At 37.5% G+C, this 14,878-nt stretch overlaps 1 protein-coding gene and 1 pseudogene across 2 annotated transcripts in view; both read left to right on the top strand.

Moving 5' to 3' along the window:
- The window catches only part of ANK2 (ankyrin 2), a 765,621-nt gene that overhangs the window by 346,277 nt on the left and 404,466 nt on the right, over window positions 1-14,878 (top strand). The window lies entirely within an intron of this gene.
- LOC126076849 (40S ribosomal protein S17-like) lies at window positions 9,426-11,991 on the top strand (annotated as a pseudogene).

Below are 14,878 nucleotides of genomic sequence, written 5' to 3'. Positions count from 1 at the left end.
CAGTGGCATTGGTTACATTCTTCCCGTTGTGTCCACATCGTATCCACAGTCTCGATATTTCTGCTCTATTTGTATCGCCACCATTGATGTAGACTCACTGCTCCCTGAACTTCTCATTTGTGATTCAGAGTTACTGTTGTTCCTTTGGTCTCGTATAAATACACAATTTTAAAAGTGTAATACTTAAGGATAACATCCTTCACTTTTTGAGCTAAACTGTTTTTTTGTTTAAAGGTAACCTCAGGGCTGCCTCTTCATGTTTAATGGCTGCATAGTATTTCACAATATATCTAGCTAGCCTCAAATGATACATCTATTGTTTGCTTCCAGTCTTTGGCTATAGAATGAATATTGCAGGGACTATCCCTGTACAGAAGTAGAGTACATGTGGTGGTGAAATTGTAAGATAAATACCTAGAAGAGAAATTTCTGAGCCATCAGATTTTTTTTTACTTTTGCCTATCTGATAAATGAAAACTAAAATATATTTATTGAATTTTTATGTATTTAATGCTAAGTGATATTGAGCATTTTCTACATATTTAAAAGCTATTTGTAGTTCTTTTTCTGTGATCTTCCTGTTTGTGTTTTTGCTAATTTTTCTAATAGTCCATAGGTCTTTTCTGATTTATTGATATAGGCTCTCTCTTTATAAAGGAAATTAGCCCTTCCTCATAGTATTACAAGTATTTTCCCCAGTTTATTTGTCTTTTGATTTTGTGATGGAAGTTTTGATGTGCATGCATTTTAAAATCATTATTTAGTTAAATTTCTCAATCTTAGTTTGTGGCTCTGGGTTTTCTGTTTTACTTAGAAAAGCCTTTCCCCTTTGAGGTTCTAAAATAATTCTCCAATATTTTCATTTCTTGATTTTTTTATCATTTTTAAAAATATTTTATTGTGTTTTAGGTGAAAATTTATACAGCAAACTAGGTTTCTTCTGTGCTTTTTCTACTGTACCTCCATGCCTCAGAATGACTGACTTATTTTGACAGCCAAAATACACATTCTTCAAAAGGCCCTGGTAGGTTAAGGAGGTAGAGTTATGGGAATGTTTGTTGATACTTCCTTTAATTATAAGTGAGAGAAATAATTCAACATGTGTAGCTTATTACTTGATTAATATCCACACAGTTTTGTATGGTTTTCCCATCATTTGATTTGAAATCGAAATGTATAATCTAGTTTATTTTTGGTTTTACCTGCTCCTAAAAAAAAAAATTTTTTTTTTTTTACTTTTAGGATGCAGTAAATAAGGACCAGGCAGTGTTTCTTTCTCTTGTACATAGTGTCACTATGAGTCAGAACCGACTTGATAAACCCTAACAGCAGTAACAAGTCTACAATTCTTCATATGAAAACTAGTTATATTTATTATCTAGAATAAAAATGCATGTGTTTTGAAATAATATATAGTGTACTGTGTGAATTATAAATATCAAAAGGCAACAGAGTGATAGTGAATAGAAAGCTAATAATGAAAACGAAGCATGTTATTTTATCCTCGGACATGAAATAAAATCAGAGGAGAGTATACTCTTTAGATGATAATAATACTAATAATAATCAAGATAATATATTAGGGAGGGGTGAAGATCTAGAAAGTAGAAAGTTTTACACTTGACTCACTTGAAATTTTTTAAAAAAGTGGTCATCTCTAACCTAGCTGCTCTGTTGTGAAGAGGAAAGCCTTCAGCTGGAAGCAAGAACTTACACACTTCTGTAGCTCTGTTCCCCTCTTGTAGGGTAGTAAGCAATGAACTGGTTTTGGAGGACCACTTAACTGAATATCTTGATAGATGACCTGGAAAATGCAATCTAGAAGATGTCTATCAGATTTGTACTTGATGCTCAAATCAGTTGAGAATGCCGAAGCAAAGAAATAAAACTGAAATAGTCTTACAAAAAGAGAATAAACGTTCTATGTGGAGAAGTATGAAGTTCTTTGTCACGTAAATACTGGATTGGATTTAGCACAAGAAATGAAGGCAAAAACTAGGAAAAATCTTTTGCTAGCTGAATGTGAGTCAGCAATTCATTACCATTGTTTAAAAAATGTCTGCACCATGCTGGCTCTGTATTAATTCTATGTTTGTAAATGGCCAATGTGCTTTAAAAACTAGAAGGTAAAACTGAAGAGTGTTCAAAAAGTAATCTAAATAATACGAAAGAAAGAAAAAAGTAGGTCATATGTGTGTACAGGTTTAAGAAATTAGCATGATTTAAATAGGAAAAAAAAAAACCCAAAAAATGATGTGTATAGGTGATTTTAAGTACAGGAAGGGATTATTTATTTATTTATTTATTGCTTGTTTTATGAGAGGGAGGGTGATCATTTCCTTTTTATACTAAAATGGTGGGAAAATGAGTTCAGCGAAAGCAAAAAAGATATTTTGTTGGACTCTCAGGGTTGTAAATATTAACAGGGACTAAGAGAATAGTGGAATTACCATACTGGAAAGCCTGACTAAGAAATGAATGGTTGTTTTTCCTTAAGATTTGTGATATTTACTTGCTTGAAAGATACTTAGCAGATGACTTGAAATGTCTGGCAGCTCTGTTACTGTAATTTGAAGTTTGCCAAAAACTCGTTGAAATAAATTTTAATTTAACATAAACAATAATAAAATAAAATAAGATCAATATAATATTTATGAGAATCTTATAGAGATGCAATAGGAAAAAATCAGTTTTTTAATTAAGTTATTAATGGCTCACAATTTCTCTTTATTTTGGAGGTACTTATCTTTCTTTTTCTGAACTATCCATTTGTCATGCCTTGGATTTATTTATTTAAGGAGAGAGAGGATGCCCTGGAGACTGCTGCAGTATAATGGGCAGATGGGCTGATTTCTTGCTTATTAGTAAGCTGGAATGGTTTGATTTTAAACTTCTTCCTAAGGGATAGAAACCACTTCAAATGTGGTTTACTCAATCATTGAAATATAATTAAAAATAAAGATATTATTTTGTCTCTCTTCCCCCTCCTCACTCCTACCCCATTTCTATTTTGTGTGTGTGTGTCTGTGTGTGTGTGTGTGTTCTAGTCTAACTTGATGGCTTAGTGTTATCACTGACGAATCCTTAAGTAGACCAGTGGTTTATTCTTTTGTTCTTTTGTTATCAGGATGGGACAGATTTAACTGCAGGGTTCAGCAGGAGGTAAGTAGGAGAAGCCTCTCATTAAAGAAGAATTGGGAAATCCCATCTGAACATCCCTCTTCTCATTTTTAGTGATTTCAGAACACATGATGAATAATACAGTGAAATTCTTAATATCAAATGCAAGAGTATGCAAATCCTGCAGTCAGCCTTACGTGTGCTTTTCATCTTTCTTCCCTTCTTTCTTTTTCTTTTCTAAAACAAAACATTTGTGTTTATGCAAGTTAAGCACAGTGTCTTATGAAGTAGTCACAATTAGATGTAATTACAGTGTGATCAATTTGTAGCTTAACTCCTTTGTGAGTCCAATAGGGTACTTTACAAATAAAGAGCTTCTGAAACCAATGCATTTCTAAAATCCATGGCAGGGAAGTTAATGCTGTCACAAATGGATCAAAGCATTATTTTGACTCTGATTAGTAGTTCTATTTACTATACTACTCTTTGACACATTGTTTGAAATATGTGTACAACTTAAATCACACATCTGCCTTTTTAGAGGGAGAAAAGCATATAGAATGAATGACTTCATCTCTTCTCTTCTCTTTTTCCAATAGGTTTCTACATATAGAAAACCTATTGTTGGATAGAATTGTCCCAGATCTGGAACATGAACTGTGTGGAGAGTGAAGGGTATGGGCTAAATATGAGGAATAGAAGACAGTGGTAATGGGAGCTAGAAGACCTGTGTTGCAGCCCCCTCTCTGGCACCCACCAGGGCTTGTTTGTTACCTAAGGAGCCCTGGTGGCACAGTGAGTAAGAGCCTGGCTGCTAACCAGAAGGTCAGCAGTTTGAATCTACCAGCTGCTTCTTGGAAACCCTACAGGGCAGTTCTAGTCTGTCCTATAGGGTAGCTGTGAGTCAGAATCGACTCGGTGGCAACGGTTTTTTTTGATTTCCTCTCTGAGCCACAAGTCCCCTCTCCAATAAAATGGGAGAACCAAGGAGAATTTAAGATGAGGACTAAGGATGATAATCTAGGTGAAGTCACCTTGTGAATGTCAAGTGCTATGTACCAGTTTGGTTTCTCATTAAGAAAGTGAACTCCATTTTCTCAGTGGGGCTTAAAAGGTCATCCAGAGCAATGAGATACCAATCTGCTTTGCCTCTGAGTCCCTTTTCAAAGTGCCAGCTATTCTTCATTCCTGTCATCATCCTTCTAATTGTAATTCCAAAGGAATTCCACTCTGAGAGTGTAGACCTTTGAAATTCCCAATTTGATACTGCTGGTACTGGAGCTCCAGAAACAGACTGTCTAAGGACATTTGTGTGGTTCTCGAATCTTCTGCTCAGCAATGAGTAAGGCTGTAACATGAGGGCAATGGTGATTCAGTGGTGGAAGTCTCTCCTTCCATGAGGGAGAACCAGTTTTGATTCGCGGCCGATGCACAGCACGCACAGCCACCACCTGGCTGTCAATGCCTCTGATGCTGAACAGGTTTCAGTGGCGCTTCCAGACTAAGATGGACTAGGAAGAAAGGCCTGTCAACCTACTTCCGAATATTATCCAGTGGAAACCCTATGGATTACAATGCTTTGAGCCCTAACTGATCATAGGGATGCCAGATGGGACAATGCTTTGTTCCCCTGTGCCCGGGGTCACCATAAATCAGGGGCAACTCAATGGCAGCTAACAACAACAAAGGCTGTCATATGGCTATGAGGTATTGCCAAAAGGCTGCTTCTTCTATTTACCAAAGTCAATGATACCAGTGAAAGATTAAAGGATTAGTTTAGAGATAAGAAAAGTATACTTTATAAATAAAACTAGTCCCATTTGTTTTATATTATTGAAAGAGACAGACACTCTGTTGTATTCTCTTCCAGATTAAATAGTGTTCCTAGGCTAAGTCAGAAGACCCACTCAAACAGTGTTTGATATATCCTTTCTGAAAATATCTGCTATCACCTTTCAGATGAAACATACTTCCCCTGAAGAGGAAACCATAAGGTTGCTGCAGAGGAAACAAGTTTTGGAAGAGGGTCCCAGTTGATATTCACTATACCGTAAAACAACTTCCAATATCAGGAAAAGCATCTGCACCCTGTGGAATTATAAGAACTACTCCATTTGGCCACATCAGAGTTATTTAAATGGCCACAATTAGATTACAACTGAGAAAAATGAAACAATTTATTTCCTATGTTTGGAAAACTACTTATTATCTGATCTAAGGAACCTGAGAGATAGGGAATCCAAGGAACATAATGTGGCCACCTCTGAAACATAGAATAACAAGACAGTCTTATATTACATGAGGTGAGAATGACTAAGTGTATTAGGGTTACAGGCTCATAGAATGACCTTACGATTCATACCTAAGTTTAACCCTCTTATTTTAGAAACAAAGACACTGAGATTCAGTTACAATGATTTTCCCATGGTTATAATCTAATTTGTTATTGATCTGGGAATGAAATTCATGTCTCCTGACTACCCATCCTAAAGTGCTGCCAAAAAATGTAAGGTTATGATTGGGGGAAAAATGTACTCTTTAGGGAACTAAATCTAAGAAACATCAGGAAATACTTGCCTTTATTATATTTTTGGAGAAGAGAGATTTCTTACAATAGTTACTAACAATCTGAGAAAGAAGTTGTGGATTAGATTCCAAGTTTGGTGAGATGGAAGTTGTCATCTTCATTATTGTCCTTATCCAACATTGTCAAGAAGCCCACACTGGTATCTGACTCTTTATGATGAATAGCAAATTAAGTGGGCATTTTACATTTGTTTTAGGACTCCGAGATAGATAATAGTGTAGGGAGACTCTTAACTGTTTGTTCATGGGAACTTTTTGTTAGTAGTACTTGACCCCTATTGACAACCACCAGATATCACTTATCTTGGTTCTCTCTCCTACATTGTCTTACTCCTACATCTTGAATGCTTGGTTGTCTAAGTACAGATAGAACATTCTTTTAACTATGTTGAACAGTGTGCCTTAGCTTCCTGCCTGTACCTTCACTTCAGCCAGGTCTCCAGACCTCATGGGTAGATCTGGTGACGGACATCTGTATCTTTCCCTGCATGTGCCATTTTTTTCTGTGAGCATGCTGCTATGGCAAATTAGCTAGCAAAATGGAATGAGGAATTTGCTGGTAATTACCTAGAAAGTTCAAGAGAAAGGACTTCTGATCCTAAGGGCAGACCTGGGCTGAATGTTGGCACAGGAGAATGTTGAAGATGAGGTGAATTTGAGGATGAAATTATGCCAAGAGGGGAATTAAGATAAATTTTAACTATGTCACAAATATTCCTTAGATGGATCCAGAAGAAGAATCTCTGCAGCTTGTGTTTTTGTTTAGCTTAAAAGCAGATGGAATTTTCCAATTAAACTAATAATAACTGAGTTGTCTTCTTTACCTGCAATCTATTAAATTAAGAGAAATGCTCTGACTGTCTGCTATGTGATCAGCACTGCAAAGAGAAAATGTTGATGACGAAAGACTGCAGCTAATGTAAAGGAGCCACTTGGGGGTGATTTTAACCTTCTTAGGTTAAGGCAAAAGCAGGAACAGAGAACAGACAGTTCTCTATGAGAAGAGAGTACTTTTTGATGCACATCCCTGAGGGCAAGACTCATGACTTAATCATCTTTGTATCTCTAAAATGGATTTCTGAACCTGGAACTTAGCAGGTGCTCAGTAATGTTTGCCTAAGGAGCACTGAATATCTTTCTGGGCAAATGTAAAGAATTAGCAATTTCTTGGATTCTTTTCCACCCAAAGACATCCTTCTCTCCTCTCTTGCCCACTTCCCTGCTTAGGTTACCATGGTGGGTGTCTGCTTTAATAAAGAGAAACTTATTCTCTCACAGTTTAGGCTAGAAGTCTGAATTCAGGGTGCCAGTTGCAGAGCAAGGCTTTCTCTCTCTGTTGGCTCTTGGAGACGGTTCTTGTCATCAATCTTCCCTGGTTGAGGAGCTTCTGAGCTCAGGTACCCTGGGTCCAAAGGATACGCTGTTCTCCTGGCTCTTGTTTCTTGGTGGTATGAGCTCCCTGTGTCTCTCTGCTTGCTCCTCTCTTTATATCTCAAAAGAGACTGGTTTAAGACACAATCTAATCCCGTAGATTGGGTTCTGTCTCATTAACATAACTGCCACTAATCCCACCTCATTAACGTCATATAAGTAGGATTTATAACACATAAGAAAATCATATCATATGACAAAATGGTGGAAAATCACACAATGCTAGGAATCATGGACTAGCCAAGTTGACAGACATTTTGGGGGGACACAATTCAATCCATGACAGTGGGGAAATATGTTTTTGCATCTCTACTGGAGTATGAAATTTATTTTCCTATAGAAGAAAAGTTTAAAATGACATTCTTAGATATAACTGAAAACTGCTTTGGGGGGTACATTAGGGGTTTATGGTGATTTTTGTGCACTATCGTGGAACTCATCAGGTCATATATAACATAGTGTCTATAGTGTCAAACTTTGAAATCCAACTTTTTTTCCAAGTTGATTAGAACCCCCATTCTTTTTTTATAGGCCTTTATTATTCTAGCTGCAATGAACCTATGCAGAAAATAACAAATACCAATAGTGTTTTTCATCCAGGAATAATAAAAAAAAAAAACTTACAAAGGGTATATTTTCTTTTTTCCTTCCTTCCTTCCTTCCTCCCTCCCTCCCTCCCTCCCTCCCTCCCTCCCTCCCTCCCTCCCTCCCTCCCTCCCTCCCTCCCTCCCTCCCTCCCTCCCTCCCTCCCTTCCCTTCCCTTCCCTTCTTTCTTTTGTGGTTCCACATTTATCCCTGGTTATTTTATTTGGTATTGCAAGGCATCTGGCCAAGGAGCGAAGGCAAATGCATACTAAACAGTTAACTAGTTTATGTAATGAATGCAGATAAGAAGTGGCATAGTGATCTAGAGAGAAGGAAAGTTCAATGTAGTATTCATTTCTTGAAAAAAGCTCCATAGTCAATTTGGGATTTGAGATGGGTAGATTTTAGGGAGAAGGAAGACAATGAGAATAGGCATTTTTTTTACCTGGGAATCTTTCACTGACCCACCAAGACTGACTGGATTAGATGCTCCTCCTGGAATCTCTGATAGCTTTTCCTTAACAAAAATTTGATCACTCTGTATTTTTATTTAATAGGCACTGTGAGTGAAATACTGTGAGGCAGAGATAGAAGAATATGAGAAATAGATGAATTTGAGCAATTGCTGGAGATGTTTGAACTTTATTCTGAGAATGCTGAAGAAAAAAAGTTTTAAGAAGGATAATATTACAACAGTCTGGAGGTCAGATTAAGGAGAAAACCTAAGGCAGAGTGACTGCAACTCTTGTTGATTAAAATAGTTCAGATATGAGAGAAAAAGGGGTAGAGAAACTGTGATGGGAATAGAATGGAAGGAATACAGAGACGCACCTCCGAAGTTGAAACAAAGGGTTTTATTGACAGGTGTAAGAGGTTGGAAGGAGAGAAGGGAAAAGTCACTAAAGTTTCAAGCCTAGTAGACTTATTATTTCTGTCCAAAGTAGCAGGTAAAACTCTATAGCATTTGTACAACTGCCAACATTGTCCTCCAGGTCTGAATAATTTGTGTCATTAGTGTCAGCATTTTTGTTTTCTCTCATTTTCTTTACTTCATGTTGCTGTTGAGACAAATTAGGTTCTGTAGTCTCATATGTCTTCCAATGTCTATGTTTTCTAGTGGAAAAAGAAAAGGAAATTGAAAATGAAGTCAGCGACATTACATTTCTGTCTGGTATTGAGTCACTGGCCATTTAATCTGCTCATTAAACTCTCTTTGAGTTACTTTGAGTCATTTTTACCATCTTAAGATGTGGGTTCACAGATTCAAGGACTTTTAGCAGTAAAAACAAATGTGGACATTATCCGGGAAAAATAAGAGAGAGCTCACACATTGGAAATGATACAGAAATTGAGGCCCAGGTAAATTATATAATTTGTTGTGAGCCATGTTGCCACTTAATGAAGTACAAGAATTAAAACTTATACCTACCAACTTTCAAATCATCGTTCCTCATTGTATGCCATAACAGTTATGGCAGTGCTACAGATACTTTGTCATATCTTGCAAATGTTTATAACTAAGTTAAATTTTATATCTTGTTATTATTACACTGTTGTGTATGCAAGACTCCAGAGAATTCAAAGGAAATAGTCATTTGATTTCAAATTAAGTTTGGACTCTCAAAAAAGGCCATTTGGCATTTCACTCTTCAATTGTAGGATTACATGTACTTTTTGAAACTTTCTGTTGAAGAGATAATTCTTCACAGGTCTCTTGCATTTCTATATATCTTGCAAACAGAGGCACTGGTCTTTGTTTCAGAGTACCTTTTCAAGATTGTAGAAGAAACAGCCTTGGAAAATAGAGATAGAAGATAAGCATGCTTAATGTCCAGTATAATTAAGATAATGTCTCCCTTTGGAGCAAAGTGCAGCATGTTTATTGCTTACTATAAAAGATTTGAGTTCCCTAAACTCAAATTTCTGTCTTGTATGGAACCTACTGAGTGTTTAGGCATCCATCTGGACCTATATGCAATACTCCTGTGGGACTTGGGGGCAAGGGAAATGGTACAAATGTGCTGATACCCACTCTGCTGGTATGCTATGAGGAGTAAAGTTCTTTGTCTCTGACCCAGGAGTCTCATATCTTTTGCTATCATACATGAAACGGTGGTAGCTTAGCTTGTCAGATTGCAGGTAGGATAAAACCTCAGACCTTTTATAGTTCTTGACACTTTATAGGTGGAGAAGTTTATGGGCCCAGGAAAAATCTAATAATTGGCTTGAAATAAAGGAAACTTGAAAGGCTGTGTGTTTTCACTTAGATTACTAGAGCTTTAAATTGAATAGCTCAAGATCCAAATGTGGCTCAAGACATCCCAAGGCTCACCAACTGGACTTGTGAAATAGTACTTAGTTGTTCTTACTCACTTCATTCTTTATAGCCTTAAATGTATTATTGTTGCTGTATTCTAAATAATTTTGTCCACCACTTATCTGTCAAGTTTGTTGTACTGTGGTGGACTGTATGAAGAACAGGGCATCAGGATTGGAGGAATACTCATTAACAACCTGTGTTATGCAGATGACACAACCTTGCTTGCTGAAATTGAAAAGGACTTGATGCACTTACTGATGAGGATCAAAGACCACAGCCTTCAGTATGGATTACACCTCAACATAAAGGAAAAAAAAAAAAAATCATCACAACTAGGCCAATAAGCAACATCATGAAAAAGGAGGAAAAGATTGAAGTTGTCAAGGAAATCATTTTACTTGGATCCACAATCAGTGACCATGGAAGAAGTAGTTAAGAAATCAAACGAGCTCTTTTACCAGGGACCTGCCAACATGGGCTGCAGTCACACCAAAACCAGGAAGAAGGTGGCCCCAGTCATCATTGAGAAGTACTACATGCGCTTGGTCAACTACTTCCACACCAAAAAGCATGTGTGCGAGATCACCAGTATTCACAGCAAGATAGTAGGCTATGTCAAATATCTGATGAAGCAGTTCAAAGAGGCCCCAGGAGAGGTACCTCCATCAAGCTATAGGAGAAGGAGAGAGAATTGCAATTGTGAGGTCTCATCCCTGGATCAGATGATCATTGACATAGATTCTGACAGTAAGAAAATGCTGAAGCTCTTGAACTTTGGCAACCTGTCCAACCTGCAGGTCATTCAGTCCACAGTTGGGGTGAGTTTCAAAATACCCCATGGAGCCATTTGAATCTTTCTGCTCTGCTGTAATATTTTCAATAAACCTGGGGACACCAAAAAAAAAAAAAAAAAGAAACCAGATGATGTTTTGCATTGGCAAATCTGCTACAAAAGACCTCTAAAGTGTTGAAAGCAAAGATGTCACTTTGAGGACTAAGGTATACCTGACCCAAGCCATAATATTTTCAATTGCCATATGTGCATGCGAAAGCTGACCAACAAATAAGGAAGACCAAAGAAGAATTAATGCCTTTGAATTACAGTGTTGGTGAAGAATATTGAATATACCATAACCATAAAAAGCAAAATAAACAACCTGTTGCCAGCTAGTCGATTCTGGCGCATAGTGATCCTATAGGACAGATTAGAACTGCCTCATAGGATTTCCCAGGAACAGGTGGTAGATCTGAGCTGCTGACCTTTTGGTTAGTAGCGTGAGCTCTTGACCACTGCGCCACCAGGGATTGCCAGAAAAAACAAACAAATCTATCTTTGGAGAAGTACAGTCAGAATTCTCCTCAGAAGCGAGGATGGCAAGACTTTGTCTCACATACTTTGGACATGTTATCAGGAGGGACCAGTCCGTGGAGAAGGGCATCATGCTTGGTAAAGTCAGAAAAAGGGAGGAAGACCCTCAATGAAATGGATTGACAAAGTGGCTGTAACAATGTGCTCAAACATGGCAATGGTTGTGAGGATGGCACAAGACTGGGGAGTTTTTCATTCTGTTATATACAGGGTTGCTATGAGTCAGAGCCACCTCGATGGCACCTAACAACAAAACAAAAAAATGATTTTGTAAATTAACAAGCTGGCAAAAGTTATATCTTGGATGCTTATGCAGGATAAACTGGCAAGTAGATATTGTATAGTAATTTGTATAACTAGGTAATATGACCAAAATGATCGGATTGACCTACTTCAGTTTCTCAGTTTGGCATGTATGAAGAGCTCCTTTCAGGAGGATTCGTCCTCCTCATTGAATCCTCGTCAATAAATTATCCAGATCATTCTTTGGTGAAAATGGTTAATGCAGTCAGAAAAAATATTAGAATCAGAAGATACATTTGGATACCCCCTTTCCAAGACTGGTCATTACCACATTATCAATGCCCAAATGTCCACTTTGTTCTTGAAAGTTAAGCAGGTTGAATAATTCAAATAGACGTTTTCTGTTCTCTTCTAGTTTTACTTCTAAGCTAGAAACATAAATCAAGAATAAATAGAAGATAACACCATGAAGACTGAATGATAGAAAAGAAAACATCAGATATACAGTCTTTGTAAAGGCTCAGGAAAAAAAAAAACAGCATTTACATAAGCTTAATTCTTGATTGTAGTAATAGTTAATAGATTAATAGTTAATCTTTCCTCCAACCCTAATCTATTTTAATCATTTTCCTAGTATAAGGTTTGAAGCTAACAATGAATACGCTTGTTCTGCATGTCTGTTTTTAAACATTAGCTCCAGTTTGTTCTAAGCTAAAATATACTTCTGTTTCCTTTTTAAAGAGTTTTCTTCATTATTAATAAGATTTCAGATGGTTATAAGGTCATATAGATGATGCAAGGAGGGGTAGAATGGGTGCAAGAGTGGGTTAGAGGCAAAGGACAGTACAAAGAGGATGAGAGTAGAGAGAGGGATTGCCGGAGAAGCTGCCCTGCAAATATGAAAGAGCAACTAATTGCTCAATGTTTATTAGACATAGTGGCTCATGTCCAGAAAGCATGATGCATGAGACTCATCTTCTGAGATCAAGGGAGACTTTGCTTTGAGAGGAAATAGTAGAGTTTGACTTGGTAATTGTACAGCTAATCAGTCCAGAAATTAACATTGATAACATTTTTGTCTGCATGTATATATACGTATGTATATATATATATTTTTATATATTGTTTCAGTCAGCTAGTGCTGCTATAACCAAAATACCACAAGTGGATGGCTGTAACAAAGACAAGTTTATTCTCTCACAGTCCAGTAGTTCAGGGTGCCGGCTCCAGGGGGAAGGCTTTCTCTCTCTGTCGGCTCTGGAGGAAGGTCCTTGTCATCAGTCTTCCCTTGGTCTGGGAGCAACTCGGCACAGGAACCTCAGGTCCAAAGGACATGCTCTGCTCCAAGCACTGCCTTCTTGGTGGTATGAGGTTCCCAACACTCTGCTTGCTTCCCTTTCCTTTTATCTCCTGTAAGATAAAAGGTGGTACCAGGCCACACCCCAGGGAAATGCCCTTTACATTGGATCAGGGATGTAACCTGGGTAAGGGTATTACAATCCCACCCTAATCCTCTTTAACATAAAATTATAATCACAAAATGGAGGACAACCACACAATACTGGGAATCATGGCCTAACCAAGTTGACATATATTTTTGGGGGGACACAATTCAATCCCTGACATTTATATATGAAAGAAAACCTGCAGAACACTGCATTTTGTGCTAGTGGAATCTGTTCATTTGGGAGAAGACCTGCATTTATAGTATGCACAGTCAGCCCTTGTACTCATGGTCTACCTCACTTGCTAGCCATCTGTGGCAAGTTGTATTTTCTAAGATGGCTACAATATCTCCCATCTCACATGCTCTTCTGCAAAGGCATCCCACATACCCTTCCATTCCCCCATCAAGAGGTGGAGTTTATTTTCCCACCCTTTGAATCTGGATGGGCTCTGTGACTGCTATGGCAAAGCCCTTGATTGGCCTGGTTACTTTCCACTTCGTTCCCTTTGGAAGGTAGCTGTCATGAAAGAATGCAACTACTCTGAGACCACCAGACACTGAGAAGCCAGGCCATGTGGAGATGCCCTGGAGAATGAGATGCCAAGTGGATAGAGGGAAAGGCTAATGAGCACCAAGGAGCCAGACACCTTGGAAGTGGATCTTCCAATCCTCACTGCCCCAGCTGACGCCTCATGAATCTCAAATGTATCACCTTGAGGAGCCCTTCCTGAATCTCTGATCCACAAATTTAGGGCAAAATAAAATGATTCTTTTAAACCGCTAAGTTTATGAGGTAGTTTGTAACACAGCAATAGATATTTGGAATACTATCAGTCCTGACTGAATGGTAGTGAGAAGTTAGAAAACACTAATAGGTACTAAAGTCTTCATTTTTTTTTTTTTTTTTTTAATACCTGAGAGGCATTGTAGTGGTCAGTCATTAATGAGTTAATCACAAAAGTGATAAGATAGCACACTGAATTCATGTGCCATCTATTATCTTTTTGATTATATTGATTTGTTTTTAGGCTCTTTTAAGCTTTAATGTTCATATGAACACTGCTTTTCAGTCATTCTTAAGATTCTCTGGCAAAAGGTGAATAAAATAAGCCATAGAAAAATAAGCTTATTTCCAAATTAGTCCTTTTTTTTGCCTTCTCCTATTGTAATTCTCAGCTATAGTAATTCCTGATGTAAACTTGGGGTATTTTGTAACATTTTACAAAAAATTATCACTTTGTCTTATTCAGCTCTTTACTCCTAATGCCTGAAACATTTTTGCCGGGTGCATAATTATATATATGTATATGTATGTATATATACACATACATATATATACACACACATACATACATACATATATATATACACATATTCTCTTCACTCTGAGATATCAACTGAACAATCATAGGGCCCATGTTTGCTGAGAAGAGAGGGCTCCTGAAGCTCATTTTAGTAGAAAGATACCCCACTAGCAACAGCAACACTGAATTAAGTATGAGAAAATTTGGATTTTAGTTCAAAGCGCCACTAACTGTATCTGCGACCTTGGATACATAACCTAATCCAAGAGGGCTCCGGTTTTCTTACCTTTAAAAGTGAGAGGCTGAATATGATGATTTTTAAGGTACCTTCTAATATTGGGGTTCTTTGTGTTCTTGCAGCTTCTATTACCATCATGGTTACACAGCTGTTAAAATATGATTGATACTTACATAAAACTCAAATGTAGAGCCTCTTGGTTATTTCTATGTTGTGTATTTATGAATGAACACAT

Source organism: Elephas maximus, chromosome 5 (assembly GCF_024166365.1).
Source record: "Elephas maximus indicus isolate mEleMax1 chromosome 5, mEleMax1 primary haplotype, whole genome shotgun sequence".
NCBI lineage: Eukaryota > Metazoa > Chordata > Mammalia > Proboscidea > Elephantidae > Elephas > Elephas maximus.
The sequence above is the reverse complement of the archived record's forward strand: the minus strand, read 5'-3'. Positions and strand labels throughout refer to the sequence as shown.